This window comes from Triticum aestivum, chromosome 6D (assembly GCF_018294505.1).
Source record: "Triticum aestivum cultivar Chinese Spring chromosome 6D, IWGSC CS RefSeq v2.1, whole genome shotgun sequence".
Classification (NCBI taxonomy): Eukaryota; Viridiplantae; Streptophyta; class Magnoliopsida; order Poales; family Poaceae; genus Triticum; species Triticum aestivum.
The window spans coordinates 226157889-226173618 of record NC_057811.1 but is presented as its reverse complement, the minus strand read 5'-3'; the positions used below and the strand labels follow the sequence as shown (position 1 = coordinate 226173618).

General features: G+C 48.4%; 1 pseudogene; it reads left to right on the top strand.

Moving 5' to 3' along the window:
* The window catches only part of LOC123142568 (protein MEI2-like 4), a 104942-nt pseudogene that overhangs the window by 70748 nt on the left and 18464 nt on the right, over positions 1-15730 (top strand).

Below are 15730 nucleotides of genomic sequence, written 5' to 3'. Positions count from 1 at the left end.
GCCTCTTGTTGCGCTTCTTGTTCTTCTTCTTCTGACTAGTGGCCTCGTCATCATCCTTTGAGTCGATGTCGACGCCATCTTCTTCCCCAAGGAGTTTCCTCCCTTCCTCCACCCGAGAACACTTGTCCACCAAGGTGCAGAGCTCCTTCACAGTCTTGGGCAATCGAACGTTCATCTTGGAACGTATCGACGATTGCGCACGTTGGATTGGAACGCAGCTATCACAACTATCGGGTGGGTGTCTGGAATATTTCTGTGGACTCGGCTAAACCTCTCCATGTACTTTCAAAGAGTCTCCCTTCCTTCTGCGGGAGAAGCTACAAATTGCTGGGCCGCCCTGGTTTTTGATGGCTGCCCGTGAAGGCGCCAACGAACTCATGGCACAGTTCGGCCCAAGTCGAGATGGAGTTCTCCGGCAGGTGCATCAGCCAAGACCTCACGTTTGGCTTGAGTGCCAAAGGGAAGTAGTTGGCAAAAACCTTCTCATCTCTTCCCCCGGCATCTTGAACAACGATGGTGTAGATGCTCAAGAACTCTGTCGGGTTTAGTCTCCCATCATACTTCTCTGGTATCTCAGGCTTGAACGTGCAAGCGGACAGCCAACAGACTTGCCGCAGCTCACGGGTGAAGGCAGGGCACCCAGGCTCGAAAGGCAGGTACCCGACTCCGCCGAGCGCGGGCTCGTCGACATTGGGGCCATCGCACCAATCGAACTGGTGGTGGTTGCCGCGGAGTCGCTCGGTGGTGACGCGTGTGCCCTCCCTCGCCCTGTCCTCCGGGGCTCGCCGTCGGCATTGACGTGCTCGAGGATCGGATGTAGCCATCAAGATATCATCAAGCTCTTGGTCGTGTGGCCCTCTCGCTGGTTGCCGCGGTGCGGGTTGCACCGTGGGGGTGGCCCCTTCCGCACGGCCAGCAGCGTGGGCTGCCGTCATCGTCTAGGGAGGCCGTGGCGGGCCACCTCGCTTTGAGCCTCCAGCCTCGGCAAAGCCAATCAGGCTCTGAATGGTGGCTCTCCACTCATCCACCTTATCAGCTGCCGGCAGAAATCTCAGTAGCAGCTAGGCCCGCGCCATGGCCTCCGAAGCGGTACTTGGCATATGTGAGGGTGATGGAGACCGCAGCGTCGCTTGGCTCCTGACGGTCCCGGCAGTGCTGCACCAGGCTCCCATCATCGGGAGCCAGCCGCTTAGATGACGTGGTGACGAGGTGGTGGAGCGTGTGGACCAATGACCCCATTCTGAGCATTGGCTCGGCCAGTTTGTTCCGGGGGTGGTGCATGTCCTGTGACCGCGCCCGCAGCAGGGGTGACCGGAGGATTGCGATTCGCCTCAGGGCTAGAGTCACTGCCGTGGCTGTGCCCCTTAGGTGGGCAGGGAGGGATAGAAGGAATAATCTCTCTACACGTACCTCGCGGAGCGTGGTCACCGGAATGTTGTTGGTGCTATCCTTCTCCAATGCTCCCCGCTCCTGCTTCGGCCGCGGGGGAGGTGGTAACAACGCCGCCTGCGCCGACCACATCCCCCGCCGCGTCCACATCCTCATGCGTCTCCGCATTCCCCGTGGCATCGGCGATCGCGGGCGGTGAGGCCTTCGAGGCGGACGGGTGAGCTGCGGCACCGGGCTTCTTCTTGGGTGCCATAGTTGATGGAGCCATCGATGACGAAAATGGCGATGAAGATGACGTGCTGCTTATGCTCCCGGGTTCGCGCAAGTGACTCCCCCTACTTGGCGCGCCAAAGATGTCATAGGAAACCACAGCCACCTATGGGGCCATGAGCCCCTTTTGGTTTGACGTGGGGATGGGCACGTTGCACAAAGAGCGGAGAAGCATAACAAAACACTGTAGAGATCACCCGGGCAGTTTTACCCAGGTTCGGGCCGCCGTGAGGCGTAAAACCCTACTCCTGCTTTGGTGGATTGATGGTGGATCATGGTGGAGAACGCGGTGCTCTTGCTCGGCAGGGTTGCCTCGGGGCGAGAGTGGCTACGCGCGTATGTATATGCGAGGGTCCGAATCCTCTCTACGGTTGCCATGGGCCTCCTTTTATAGATCAAGGGGTCACCCCAGTGGAAAATCAGTCTTTTACACACTAATTTGATAGCAAACAGTGTTTTCGTACATAACTCTGCAAGTGCACAGAACGCATTAAATGCGCCTCTCAGTGTCACATCACAGCGTGCCCGGCAAGCCTTGCCAGGCTGTTTTGCCAGCTTCACGCTTGCTTGCTTGACACGTCTCAGGACGGGTGTCATTTGGAGGTGTTTTCCGTTGGATGTGGCTGCCATGTGGCAAGAAGCAGCCACTTAGTCACTTAGGGCTTGACACCGCACCGATCGATGACTTGCGTCGCTGTGAGGTGGTGTGGTGGAGTAGTTTGCCTCCGCAAGCCCCGGCAGACCTCCGGGACGATCTGAAGGCTTGCTTCCGGGTTAAACCCGACCTCGCCAGGCTCGCTTGCCCGGCAAGGGAGGTTTTTCCCTTAGCAGTATATTGCTTCTTTGGCTTGACTTGGTCTTCTTGATCTGCACTTTGATTCTTGAAAGAACTGATCTCTTGTGCTTGGTCTGATATCGGGTGCTGCAATCTTGTCCTTAGGCCTGTGCATAGTCTGGGCAACAGATCAAGGGGTTGTTGCACGGACAAGTTGACCAAGGAAATGAAAGCCCAAATAATTGAAAACCTGCTTCCTGATGATGATGAACAGTTATCAAATGTTCTTGATGAAGTTGGATTTGCAACGCGTGATAACAATTGGGAGGACGCGGATGATGAGATATACTGCACTTGGGGTGTGATGCGGAGCATCACAAGGTCATCCCCACGGACCTACGATCGTCTCACCAAGTGCCAAATGGACCCTTGACTCGAGCACGTGCAAGAGCTCTCGAAACCGAGGTGACATCTCTCCTCTCACAATTCCACTTCGATGAACATGAGACATGGCTACTACCTCAAACGGAGACATTGTGCGTACTCAGATATCAAGGAGTTAGCCATGGAGACGCTAAGGACCAAGGAGAATCTGAAGAGGCAGATGGACATGAAGACGGAGAAGAAGAAGGGCAAAGTCAGCAGAAGCCCGGACGATCCGGACCACCATCCTGATGATCCGGACCCCGGCCCGAACGATCCGGCTACCACGCCCAAGAACACCCGAAGCTTCACCCTGAAGCCGGCTCATCCGGACCCAGGCCCGAATCATCCGGCCACACCCGGACATCCAGACAAGGCCCCGGACATCCGGATCCTCCGCGGCGGCCACGACCCAGCCGGATCATCCGGACGCCGACCCAGATCATCCGGGCTCCCAAAGGCCGGATCATCCGGACCAACATTCGGATCATCCGGACAATATCTGCGTGCATGATGTTGGGCCGAGGCCCATGTACCCTTCGCCCCCCAAACTCTATATATATGACTCCTCCACGCCTTTCTTGGGTTAGCATTGGTTTAGCTCATATGTGAGGATAGCTTTTGCTCATCCATACGGATCATCTCCTCGAGAGAGACCGCGGCCCCTCTACGGAGAAGATCCCCTTGGATTCAAGACCCCCTCTTGGGTGGCCCCACCAAGAACTCCTCTAGGAGAAGAACCGGTTACCCTTTGTATCGTCCATTATTGACTTTGGATTGTGTATCCGCACTTGTGTTTCGAGGATCTAGCATATGTGTGACTATATCTTGTTGGTTTAGTGATCTCTCTTGTGTTTCCCCTCGTTTCCCCCTCGTGTTCCTCATGTTCTTGGATGGGATCTGCTCCTTTCGTGAAAGTCGGCCGTTTAGGGTCTCACCCTACATCATCTGGTATCAGAGCCAGGTTGATCACGATTTCGGAGCCTCCCCTCTTCGTTTTCTAGCTTGATTTTGTTGTTTTTCGTCCTAATCCAAAAATCCCCACAAAATAGCCCCAAAAATGTTTCTTGTGATTTGTGAGTTTTGATAAAGTTTTGTTGGTTTCGATCCGTGAATTTGTTGTGTTGCAAGTGGATCTTACCTTCCCCCACCATCTCCACCTCGCAATACATCCAAAATCCACGAAATAATCGAATTTGACCCTGTTTTCGAGTTCATCCCGAGCCATCCCCGAGCGCGGTTGACCCGCCCGGATCATCCGACTTCTGACCCGGATCATCCGGCTCCTGGCCCAGATCATCCGGCCTCCACTGACGAAACTGCATTTTCTGCAGTTTTTGACCACCGCCACCTACGCCTCCACATACCCCCTTTCAACCAACACCACCCAACTTCCGCAAACCCAAACCATACCACCACTTGACCGCTACCTACTCCGACACTTTTTGCCACATTTGGTTTTGAGAATTTGAGTTGTGGCTCACCGTTTCCTAACGTGTTTCGGGTACTTAGGGACGGTTCGACATCAACATCACCACCGCTCATCTTCGCCAAGGACTACTACGAACGATACACTATTGTGGTATCAACCTCACCTTGGTATCATCTTGGTATCGTGATATCATCATACTTTCTTGCATTTGCATTGATAACCCCATAGCCTTACTTTCGCGTCACTTACCTATCGAGACTAGCCTTTGAGTATTGCCGGCAACGTGACTTGTGCACATTAGTGATCATACTTCCCATATCATACATACAATATCATCATGTTGCATATCTTGGTATCATCTCTTGTGTCACAAAGTTGTCATCGCATACACAATTGCTATCTTGGTTTGTCAAGCATTGCATGAGAAAATAGCTCAAACAACAAAGAGCCAAACAAGCTTTTAATCAAAAGGGAAAGATAAGCAAAGAGCTTATAAGCAAGAACCATAACATCATAAAACACAAAGATTGTTATACTCGATCTTGGATCATATCATCGGAGCATCATACATAGAGCATACTTGGGATAGAAGTCGTTGCATTTTTGCTTAGTAGGTTGTGCACAAGTTTGTATCCGCCTATTGTGCAATCATGCTAGCGTCTCTCTAGTGTTGTGCAACAAGAGCATTTTCGTGGATTCCACATTTTGGCTCACCCTTGGTTGCACGACCCCACCTATCTTTTTGAGTGTGTGTTTCCGTGTACCAATTTTGCTATTGGTCTACTTGTTGCATTTGCAACTTGCGAATCTTTTCCAACATTATTGAGTCTTGCTTACTATCACATCAAAAAAATTGTGCCACCATCCTAACCAAGCTCCACCATAAGCTTTTACTTGTGTAGGTGTGAGAAACCGACAAGAATTGGTACAAATTGTGCTATTTCCTTGTTACACATTGAGTGATCATTGATACATCTTCAACATCGGTCAAGGTACATTTGGTATAAGTTCTTCTCTTTCTCCCACTCACATATTTTGTTGCATTGATGGATAGGCCAAGTACTTCTACCAACCCACTCTTCCTCGAGCAAGACAGCGATCCGAACAACTACGTCACCAAGCTACACCTCTTTGGTACACAACGAGCTTTGCATGAAGAGCAACTAGACCGCATCGACAATCTCCCACCAACTTGCGACTCTCCGAGCAATGCACAAGAGACTACTTCGACAACAAGCTCGACGAGCACAAGCACGAGAATGACGCAAGAATGGACGAGATTCGTGCCTTGTTGGTCAACCGCTCTTCTACCACTTCGTCCTACGCAAGAAGGAGCCGCTCGAGTAGACACTCCGACGACACCGTCTCCGACTCAAGTACCCCGACATCGAATACTCTTCGTCGTGCCGCGCGTCAAGATCGTCAAGCTAACCGCAATCCTCTACACACACCGACTCTCAAGAGCACCGACGTCGTCAAAACCAAGCTACATTTGCACAAGCACAAGAACGGCAAACGTCAACGCCAACAAGAACAAGAGGAGCGAGCGCGACAACACCAAGATGCACAAGATGCCAAGGCACAACGACAAGAACAACAACTCCGTGAAGCTCAAGCACTTGAGGCGCAACGTGCCTTTCGATATTCAAGTCACGCCGTAGCCACGCGCAACCGGCAAGCTCGTGAGCAACAAGAAACGCTTCGCGATGAAGTTCAAGAAAGGATTTATCAAGCACGCGTGCATCGTCACGTTCCTCTCCAAGATCGACAAGCGCCTCCTCAAGTTCGAAAAGAGCATCAAGTTCATCGAGAGCATGAAAACAATGGAAATCTTCCAAGACAAGAGCAACATGAGGTTGACAACCCTCCTTGTCAAGAACAACATGAGTTTGTCAATCCTCAATGACATGGACATCATCATCCTCGACCCCAACACAATGAAGAGAAACGATACGGAAAGCTAAAGTTCACCATGCCAAAGTTCACTGGAAGCAATGACCCCGAAGAGTACATCTCATGGGCATTGAAGGTTGACAAAATCTTCCGCTTGCACAACTACGAAGAAGAGAAGAAGATCGCAATGGCATCCCTTGAATTCCAAGACTACGTCCTCATTTGGTGGGAACAAGTCATTGAGCGCCGAGAGGCAAGAGGTGAACCACCCATCACTACTTGGGCGCAAATGAAGGATGTCATGAGAGCACGTTTCGTGCCAAACTACTACAACCGCGACCTCTTCAAGAAACTCCAACTCCTCAAACAAGGAACCAAGAGCGCTGAAGAGTACTACAAGGAAATGGAGATTGCCATGATACGAGCCAATGTCACGGAAGATGACGAGAAAACTATGGCACGTTTCTCGAATGGAATCAATCATCCTATCAAGAAGATCGCTGACTTCCAACCATACTCGAACCTCATCGAGCTAGTGCATCAAGCTACCAAAGCGGAATGGCAAGTACAAGACGACTTCAAATATGCCAAGTTCTCATCCAAGTCCTACGGCTTCTCCACCACCCAAGCTTCAACGACTCCAACAACTTCTACCTCAACCAAGCCATCTACAAGCAACGGCGACAAGTCAAGTTACAAGAAAACTTCGACAACCTCAAGTCGTCCTCCTACTACAAGCAACTTCAAGCCGAGAGCTTCATCATCATCTACCCCAACCGATGAGACCATCAAGACAAGTTCCTTCAAATGCTTCACATGCGGCGACCGAGGCCACAAGTCCTTTGAGTGCACCAACAAGCGCACCATAATCCTCAACGACGACGGAACCTATGACTCAATGAGTGAAGGAGAAATGGAAGCACTTGAGCAAGTGGCCATGCACCGACAAGTGAACAACGAAGATGAAGATGATCAAATCTTTTGTGACGAAGATTCAAGCCCCGCTCTTGTTGTCTCTAAGGTCTTGACTCTTCACCATCAACAAGACGAAGACCAAAGATACCATATCTTCCACACCAAGGCCGGCATAAATGGAAGGTCCGTCAAGGTCATCATTGATGGAGGGAGTTTCCATAACCTCGCAAGTGAAGAACTATGCTCCAAGATCTAATTGGTCAAGATGAAGCACCCACACCCATACAAGGTTCAATGGCTAAGCAACAACGGCACAATCCAAGTCGAGCATAGAGTACAAGTCTCTTTCAAGATTGGAGCTTACGAAGACACTTTGGAGTGTGATGTCATCCCGATGACTGTGTGCCACCTCCTTCTAGGACGGCCATGGCAATATGACCGCGGTGTCATCCACAATGGGCGTACAAACAACTATAGCTTCAAGATGGAAGGAAATGAGTATGTGCTACGACCTATGTCGCCAAGCCAAGTAATCACCGACAAGCAAGCAACCCATCGTGGAGAGAATAGTGAGAGAGCGAACCACCAAAAAGAGAGTGAGCGCCACAAGCCCAAATTGAGTGCCTCCACGATGAGCAACAAGAAAAACTTAGTTCTCTTTGCCACCAAATGTGAGATGAGAGAAGTGTGTGAGAACCCATCAAGTGTCCTACACTATGTCCTATTGTGCAAGGACGAGGCACCAAAAACTAACACCTCTCACAATTTACCTTTGGTGTTATCTTCTTTATTGCAGGAATTCCAAGATGTTTTCCCCGACGAGTTACCTCCGGGTCTACCTCCACTACGAGGCATCGAACATCGCATCGACCTCATCCCCGGAGCGCCACTTCCAAACAAGGCTCCCTACCGAGTAACCCCGAAGAAACCAAAGAAATACAAAGGCAAGTAAAGCATCTCATAGACCATGGACATGTGCGCGAAAGTTTGAGTCCTTGTGCCGTACCGGTCATTCTTGTGCCAACAAGAGACGGTAGCTTTTGCATGTGTTCCGATTGTAGACCCATCAATGCTATCACCGTTCGCTATAGGTATCCAATTCCACGCCTTGACAATATGCTAGATGAACTTAGCGGTGCCACTATCTTTTCCAAAATTGATCTTAAAAGTGGTTACTATCAAATACACATACAAGAGGGTGATGAATGGAAAATCGCTTTCAAAACAAAGTTTGGTTTGTATGAGTGGTTAGTCATGCCTATGGGTTTATCGGAAGCACCCGGTACTTTCATGCGCCTTATGCATTATGTGTTTCGCCCTTATATTGGTGAATTTGTTGTTGTCTACTTCGATGATATCCTTGTTTTTAACAAATCTCTCAAAGAGCATGTCACCCACCTTCGCACCGTGCTACAAACTCTTCAAAAAGAGCAACTTTATGCTAATATGGAAAAATGCCTTTTTGTGTAGATAAGCTTGTTTTCTTGGGTTTTGTAGTATCTTCTAAGGGTGTTCATGTTGATGAATCTAAGATAAATGCTATTAAAACTTGACCCCAACCAACAAATTTGCAACAAGTGCGTAGTTTTCTTGGTTTAGCCGGTTTCTACCGTAGATTTGTGAAGGATTTTAGCACCATTGCTTCACCTTTACATGCTTTGAGAAGGAAGAATGCACCCTTTGTTTGGGGACCATCTCAAGATAGCGCATTCAATGAGCTTAAGAATTTGCTTACTCATGCTCCCGTGCTTGCATTACCCAACTTTGACAAACCTTTTGAAATTCATTGCGATGCTAGTGGTAATGGCATAGGAGGTGTGTTAACGCAAGAGAAGCGCCCCATAGCATATTTTGGTGAGAAACTTTCCGGCGCGCAACTCAATTACCCCATCTATGACAAAGAGCTATATGCTTTAGTGCGAGTTTTGCGTGAATGGGAACATTACCTCTGCCCTCATGAATTCATCATCCACACCGATCATGAAACACATAAATATCTTAAGGGTCAAACTAAGTTGAACAAGCGTCATGCTAAGTGGAGTGAATTTATTGAGTCTTTTCCTTATGTCATCAATTATATTAAAGGTAAGGAAAATGTTGTGGCGGATGCGCTTTCCCGTATATGCATGCTTGTCACTCAACTTGAATTCAATGTCATTGGTTTTGAGCACATAAAAGACTTGTATGAGCATGATCCTACTTTTTCCATCCCTTATGCCAAATGTTTGACGCATACATCTTGGGAATGCTATTACATCAAAGATGGATATCTTATGAGAGCTAACAAACTTTGCATCCCCGAGTCTTCTCTTTGTTTGTTGCTTTTGCAAGAATCTCATGGAGGAGGACTAATGGGACATTTTGGGCGCGACAAGACCCTTGCTACGCTCTCCAAGAACTATTTTTGGCCAAAGATGTTTCGCGACGTCATCCGCTTCACCAACCGATGCTCTACATGTCGCAAAGCTAAGTCTAAAGCTCAATCTCATGGCCTTTACATGCCACTTCCAATTTCATATCACCCATGGGAAGATATTAGCATGGATTTTGTGCTTGGTTTGCCTAGAACTAGAAATGGAAAGGATTCCGTGTTTGTTGTTGTGGACCGATTCTCTAAAATGGCACATTTCATTCCTTGCAACAAGATAGACGATGCTTCAAATGTTGCCAATCTCTTTTGTACGGAAACCTTGCGACTTCATGGAGTGCCAAAGATGATTGTCTCGGACCGCGACGTCAAGTTCTTGAGTTACTTTTGGAAGACTTTATGCACCAAGCTCGGAATCAAGCTCCTATTCTCAACGGCATACCATCCACAAACCGACGACCAAACGGAGGTGACGAACCAAACACTATCCACTCTACTACGCGTCTTGATCAAGAAGAACATCAAGGAGTGGTAGGAGTGCCTACCTATCGCCGAGTACACCTACAACCGTGCAAGACACAAGACTACCGGCAAGCCCCCCTTCGAGGTCGTCTATGGCTTCAACCCGTTGTCCCCATTGGACATTCTACCTCTACCACCACAAGAGCGCACAAACATGGACGCGAGTGCCCGAGTCAACCACCTCAAGAAGATGCATGAAGATACAAGGCACACCATCGAGCGCCAAGTACAATGACTCGCGACCAAGCTCAACGTCAACAAGCGACCCATGATATTCAACATTGGAGATTTTGTGTGACTACACCCTTGCAAGGACCGCTTCACCAACGAACGCAAGTCCAAACTACTACCACGAGCTGATGGTACCTTCAAGGTGCTTGCACGCTACAACAACAACGCATACAAGATCGATATCCCACGCGAGAAGTAGTCCATGAGCGACATATTCAACATCAAAGATCTCTCGCCCTACCATGGTGATGAGGATTTCGATCCGAGGTCGGATCTTTCCCAATGGAGGGGAGATGATGCGGAGCATCCCAAGGTCATCCCCACAGACCTACCATCGTCTCACCAAGTGCCAAATGGACCCATGACTCGAGCACGTGCAAGAGCTCTCGAAACCGAGGTGACATCTCTCATCTCACAATTCCACTTCGATGAACATGAGACATGGCTACTACCTCAAATGGAGACATTGTGCATACTCAGATATCAAGGAGTTAGCCATGGAGACGCTCAGGAGCAAGGAGAATCCAAAGAGGAAGTTGGACGTGAAGACGGAGAAGAAGAAGGGCAAAGTCAGCAGAAGCCCGGACGATCCGGACCGTCGCCGAACGATCCGGCTACCGGCCCAGACGATCCGGCTACCACGCCCAAAGACAACCGAAGCTTCACCCTGAAGCCGGATCATCCAGACCCAGGCCCGGGTCATCCGGCTACACCCGAACATCCGGACCAGGCCCTGGACATCCGGACCCAAGCCCGGATCATCCGGCTACACCCGAACATCCGGACCAGGCCCCGGACATCCGGACCCTCCGCGGCGGCCACGACACAGCCGGATCATCCAGACGCCGACCCGGATCATCTAGGCTCCCGAAGGCCGGATCATCCGGACAGTGCCTGCGTGCATGATGTTGGGCCGAGGCCCATGTACCCCTTCGCCCCCCAAATTCTATATATATGACTTCTCCACCTCTTTTTAGGGTTAGCATTGGTTTAGCTCAAATGTGAGGATAGCTTTTGCTCATCCATACAGATCATCTCCTCGAGAGAGACCGCGGCCCCTCTACGGAGAAGATCCCCTTGGATTCAAGACCCCCTCTTGGGAGGCCCCATCAAGACCTCCTCTAGGAGAAGAACCAGTTACCCTTTGTATCGTCCTTTGTTGACTTTGGATCGTGTATCTGCACTTGTGTTTCGAGGGTCTAGCATATGTGACACTATATCTTGTTGGTTTAGTGATCTCTCTTGTGTTTCCCCTCGTTTCCCCCTTGTGTTCTTCGTGTTCTTGGACGGGATCCGCTCCTTTCGTGAAAGATCGGCCGTTTAGGGTCTCACCCTACATCAGGGTGGTATGGAACTCGAAACTGATGAAAATAAAAAATTGCAAGAACTTAAAGGTGGAGGTAATGACGGGCTTGGGTTTCTAAATGGCACACTGAATGGCGGACATCTGCATGGGGAACACCCTTCCAGAACCCTTTTTGTTCGTATCATCAATAGCAATATTGAGGACTCTGAGTTAAAGCTCATATTTGAGGTGTGTTACTTTTCACCTGCCTGTTCCAACTCATCATTATTCTGGTACATCAGGTTTGATTCCTGAAAAGTGAAACCTGTTTATTGTTTCCTCACAACATTATGGAGACATCCGAACCCTTTACACTGCATGTAAACATCACAGTTTTCTGATGATATCTTACTATGATATAAGGTCTGAAGGAAATGCCATGAGTGCGTTTCCAATAAGTCACTGAGAGGTAGAAAACTTGACATACAGTACTCCATTCCGAAGGTAACCATCAGTTTTTCAGTTGTCACGCAACCCAGAATGAGCTCTCTTCTGCTTTCTAACCTTGATTTTTTAATACACCCTCTGGTCCGTATTAATTTTCGCTCAAACGGATATATCTGCTCTACATCTGTTTGAGCGACAAGTAATATGGAACGAAAGGAGTACATGATTCTAGTTGTGATGCATATGTTAATAATTATGGTGTGAGTTGTTTTTCCGTAGTTAATCAGGTTCTTCTTTCTTAAGATATAGGCCTCATGCATATGTGTAGAAGTGGAATGCTAATTATTGTCACTTTTACCATAGGATAATCCTTCAGAGAAGGATCTTAACCAGGGAACTCTTGTGGTGTACAATATTGATCGATCGGTAGCAAATGATGATCTCTGTCGGATATTTGGCGACTATGGTGAAATCAAGGAGGTATGATCTTACATTAACTTACTACTAGTACAACATGGACTTAACACATGCTAGTTTTGTAATCGCAGATTCATGACACACCACAAAAGGGTCATCGCAAAAAAATTGAATTTTATGATATCAAAGGAGCTGAAGCTGCATATATTACTTGCTTTACACAGGAATGATACATCGGGCAAGAAAATCAAAGTAGTGAACAACCATCTTGGTGGTACTAAACGGTATCTTACTTGACCTTTCATGTTCATCTATAGGTTGAGGCGTGCAAGAATAATTAGTTCAATGGTAGATTGAATAATTGAACATGTAGTCATAAAACATGTTGGCAAAAGAGTAGTTCTTCTCTTCTTGTATAGGGCTCTGCTCCTGCTCTTAATGAAATTTCTCTCTGATGCAGCGATATGACCTATCCTAGTTATTTCCAATATCCAAATCTTTAACCAAGGAAGATAAATATTGTAATCTTATAATGGCTTTGGAAATCATTTAGTTTCTCTTTATAACAGCTTGATGTAGCATTTCTCTCCAGAATTTGTGCAAGTAGAGTTTGTTGTATACAAACTGCGGAATCCATGCACAATTAGCCCTTCAATGGCTTCTTCTGGTAATACTTTTGATTTTACCTCAGCATATGTTTTTCTTCGAATAATAGTTGTAGTTCCTGACCTGTATGATATTCTACAAGGTTCGACTAATTTGACGACCAACACTTTCACTGGCTTGTAAATGGGAGCATCCCATCAGTGAGCCCATTGAGAGATGCATCATTTCTGGGCCGATCATCAACCACACTGCAAGATTTATCCTCTCCACTTGGAATTACATCTTGTGTAAATCAAGCCACCCTTGGTGAGTTTAGCCACTCACTTGGTCAGATGAATGGACACATGAATTTTAGTGTTCAAGGCATGTACAGGTTAACTAATGGTGCCCCTTACAACACCATGCCACCAATTGGCACGAATAGCAACTCAAGACCAGTTGAGGTGGTGGACTGCAGGCACCTCCATAAAGTGGGCTCTGGTAACCTAAATGGACACTCATTTGATCTTGTTGAAGGAGATAAATTTGGATACCATAATCTGCTGAGTTCCACGGTAGGATGCGTCGACTTCAAATTAAAATTTCCTACGCGCAGAACAACCAAGAACATGCTACGGGAGATGGATCACAGTTCGTTACCACTAGGCGCGCAGTGTCGTGCATCGGAAGAAGAGTTGGGGCAGCGCGTCCGCGTGGTTCGTCTCCTCCTCGTCCGAACTCCCTCGAACAGCCGGGCGTCGGATCCCTCGTACAGGTTTGCCGGAGCGGCCCAGGTACAACGCCTCTAACGGTATCCGCGCGTGCAGGAGGAACGTCGTGCGGCGGACTGCTAGGTCCGATCACACAACCAGCGGCGAGTGGAGGTCTCTATTCGCAACACATGCAAGCCCTAGTGACTGCGCCGAAGCGATCAACCGCATGAGTGTGCGGCACCCCCAGTTTATATAGGCGTCCGTCGCGGGCTCAACACTTGGGCCTCGCACGGACCCTAAAGCCCATAAGTCTACTCGGCCACAATCAGAATACAGCTCGGATCACATCCGACCAGTGTCCTCGGATCCGACCTCGTAGGTTCCTTCCCTTAAGCGCGCGACCCCTTAGGTTCAAGCCGGCTTGGTCGCAGTTTGGATCACCTCCGAACTACATGGCTGGTAGCGGCCTCTAGCAAGGCGTGCCGACCACCAAGTAGACGATGAAGCTAGTTAGGCGAACCTGTACAACATGTCACACTTCTGTTCCCTTTGCCCACACGATATATGTTGTCGGGCTCAAGGCGAGATTGTCATCCTTGTGATGCCCGACCTCTTTCTCGTTTCAGTGATGCCGACCACAAACCAGATTATCTCATAATCCTTGTCGCATGGCCATGCTTATCCTGGTCAAATCACACGAGGGGCCTAGAGTATATCTCTCCTAGTCGGAGGGGCAAATCCCATCTTGCTCGACCATATCTCGCAGCATGGGTATGGACAAGCCTGAAACCTACCTTTGTAACTACCCAGTCACGGAGTAGTGTTTGGTCGGCACAAAGCAGGTCTGTCACCATCCCGAGTACATATACAGCTCAGGTCTTAGGACATAGAACGTATGTTGTACTAGAGACTCACAGATGACATATCGCTACGTCTCATAGTTGGGTATGTCCGACTCAGACCTTATCTCGACTCGGATCCGACTACGTCGAATCCGACCAGATCCTTCCAAGTCCATATTATCCGGTTAGCATCCAATGCTCCATGGCTAGTGAGACCTAGCAATCGACCGTGTCATATGCTAGTCTAGTCGGTTGCGCGTCCACACAGCCCTTTCGACTAGGGACCTTTTAGGACAGTCATCATACAATGCATAGTCCCACAAACAAGTCACGTACTTGCTGATACACATCATTGATAATGTCCAAGTACTATCTTTATTCATAAACACATAGAAAATATCATCATACATGATTGCCTCTGGGGCATATCTCCAACAGACTCCCACTTGCACTAGAGTCAATTAAATAGACATCGAATTCCCATAGCTCTAACGTGCCCCTCATGCTTGGGTTGTGGAAGCGGCTTAGTCAATGGATCTGCAACATTTGCATCCGTGTGAATTTTGCATAACTCTACATCACTATTCTTTACGATCTTTCGTATCAGGTGATATTTCTGATCTATGTGTCTGACCTTGTGGTGATTCCTCGGCTCCTTGGCTTGTGTGATGGCACCAGAATTATCACAATAAAGGTCCAATGGTTTTACCGAGGCTGGGAAAATACCAAGATCATCCAAAAAGTGCCGGATCCAAACACCTTCCTTTGCAGCTTCACAAGACGCAATGTATTCGGCTTCTGTGGTAGAATCAGCCACCGTATCTTTCTTGGAACTCATCCAACTCACTGCTCCTCCGTTCATGACATACACGAATCCGGACTATGATCGACAATCATCTCTGTCGGTTTGGAAACTAGCATCGGCATAACCCCTTACGACGAGCTCTTCCTCACCTCCATAAACTAGGAACATCTCTTTAGTCCTTTTCAGGTTCTTCAAAATAGTCTTTACCGCTGCCAAGTGGCTCTCACCGGGGTTAGCCTGGTATCTGCTTGTATGGCTTATTACAAAAGCAACATCAGGCCTTGTACATATCATGGCATACATGATGGATCCAATTGCCGAGGCATAAGGAATCCTACTCATCCTGCTTCGCTCATCAGATGACGAAGGACTCTGAGTCTCGCTTAGCCTTATACCATGTGAGAGTGGCAAGAACCCT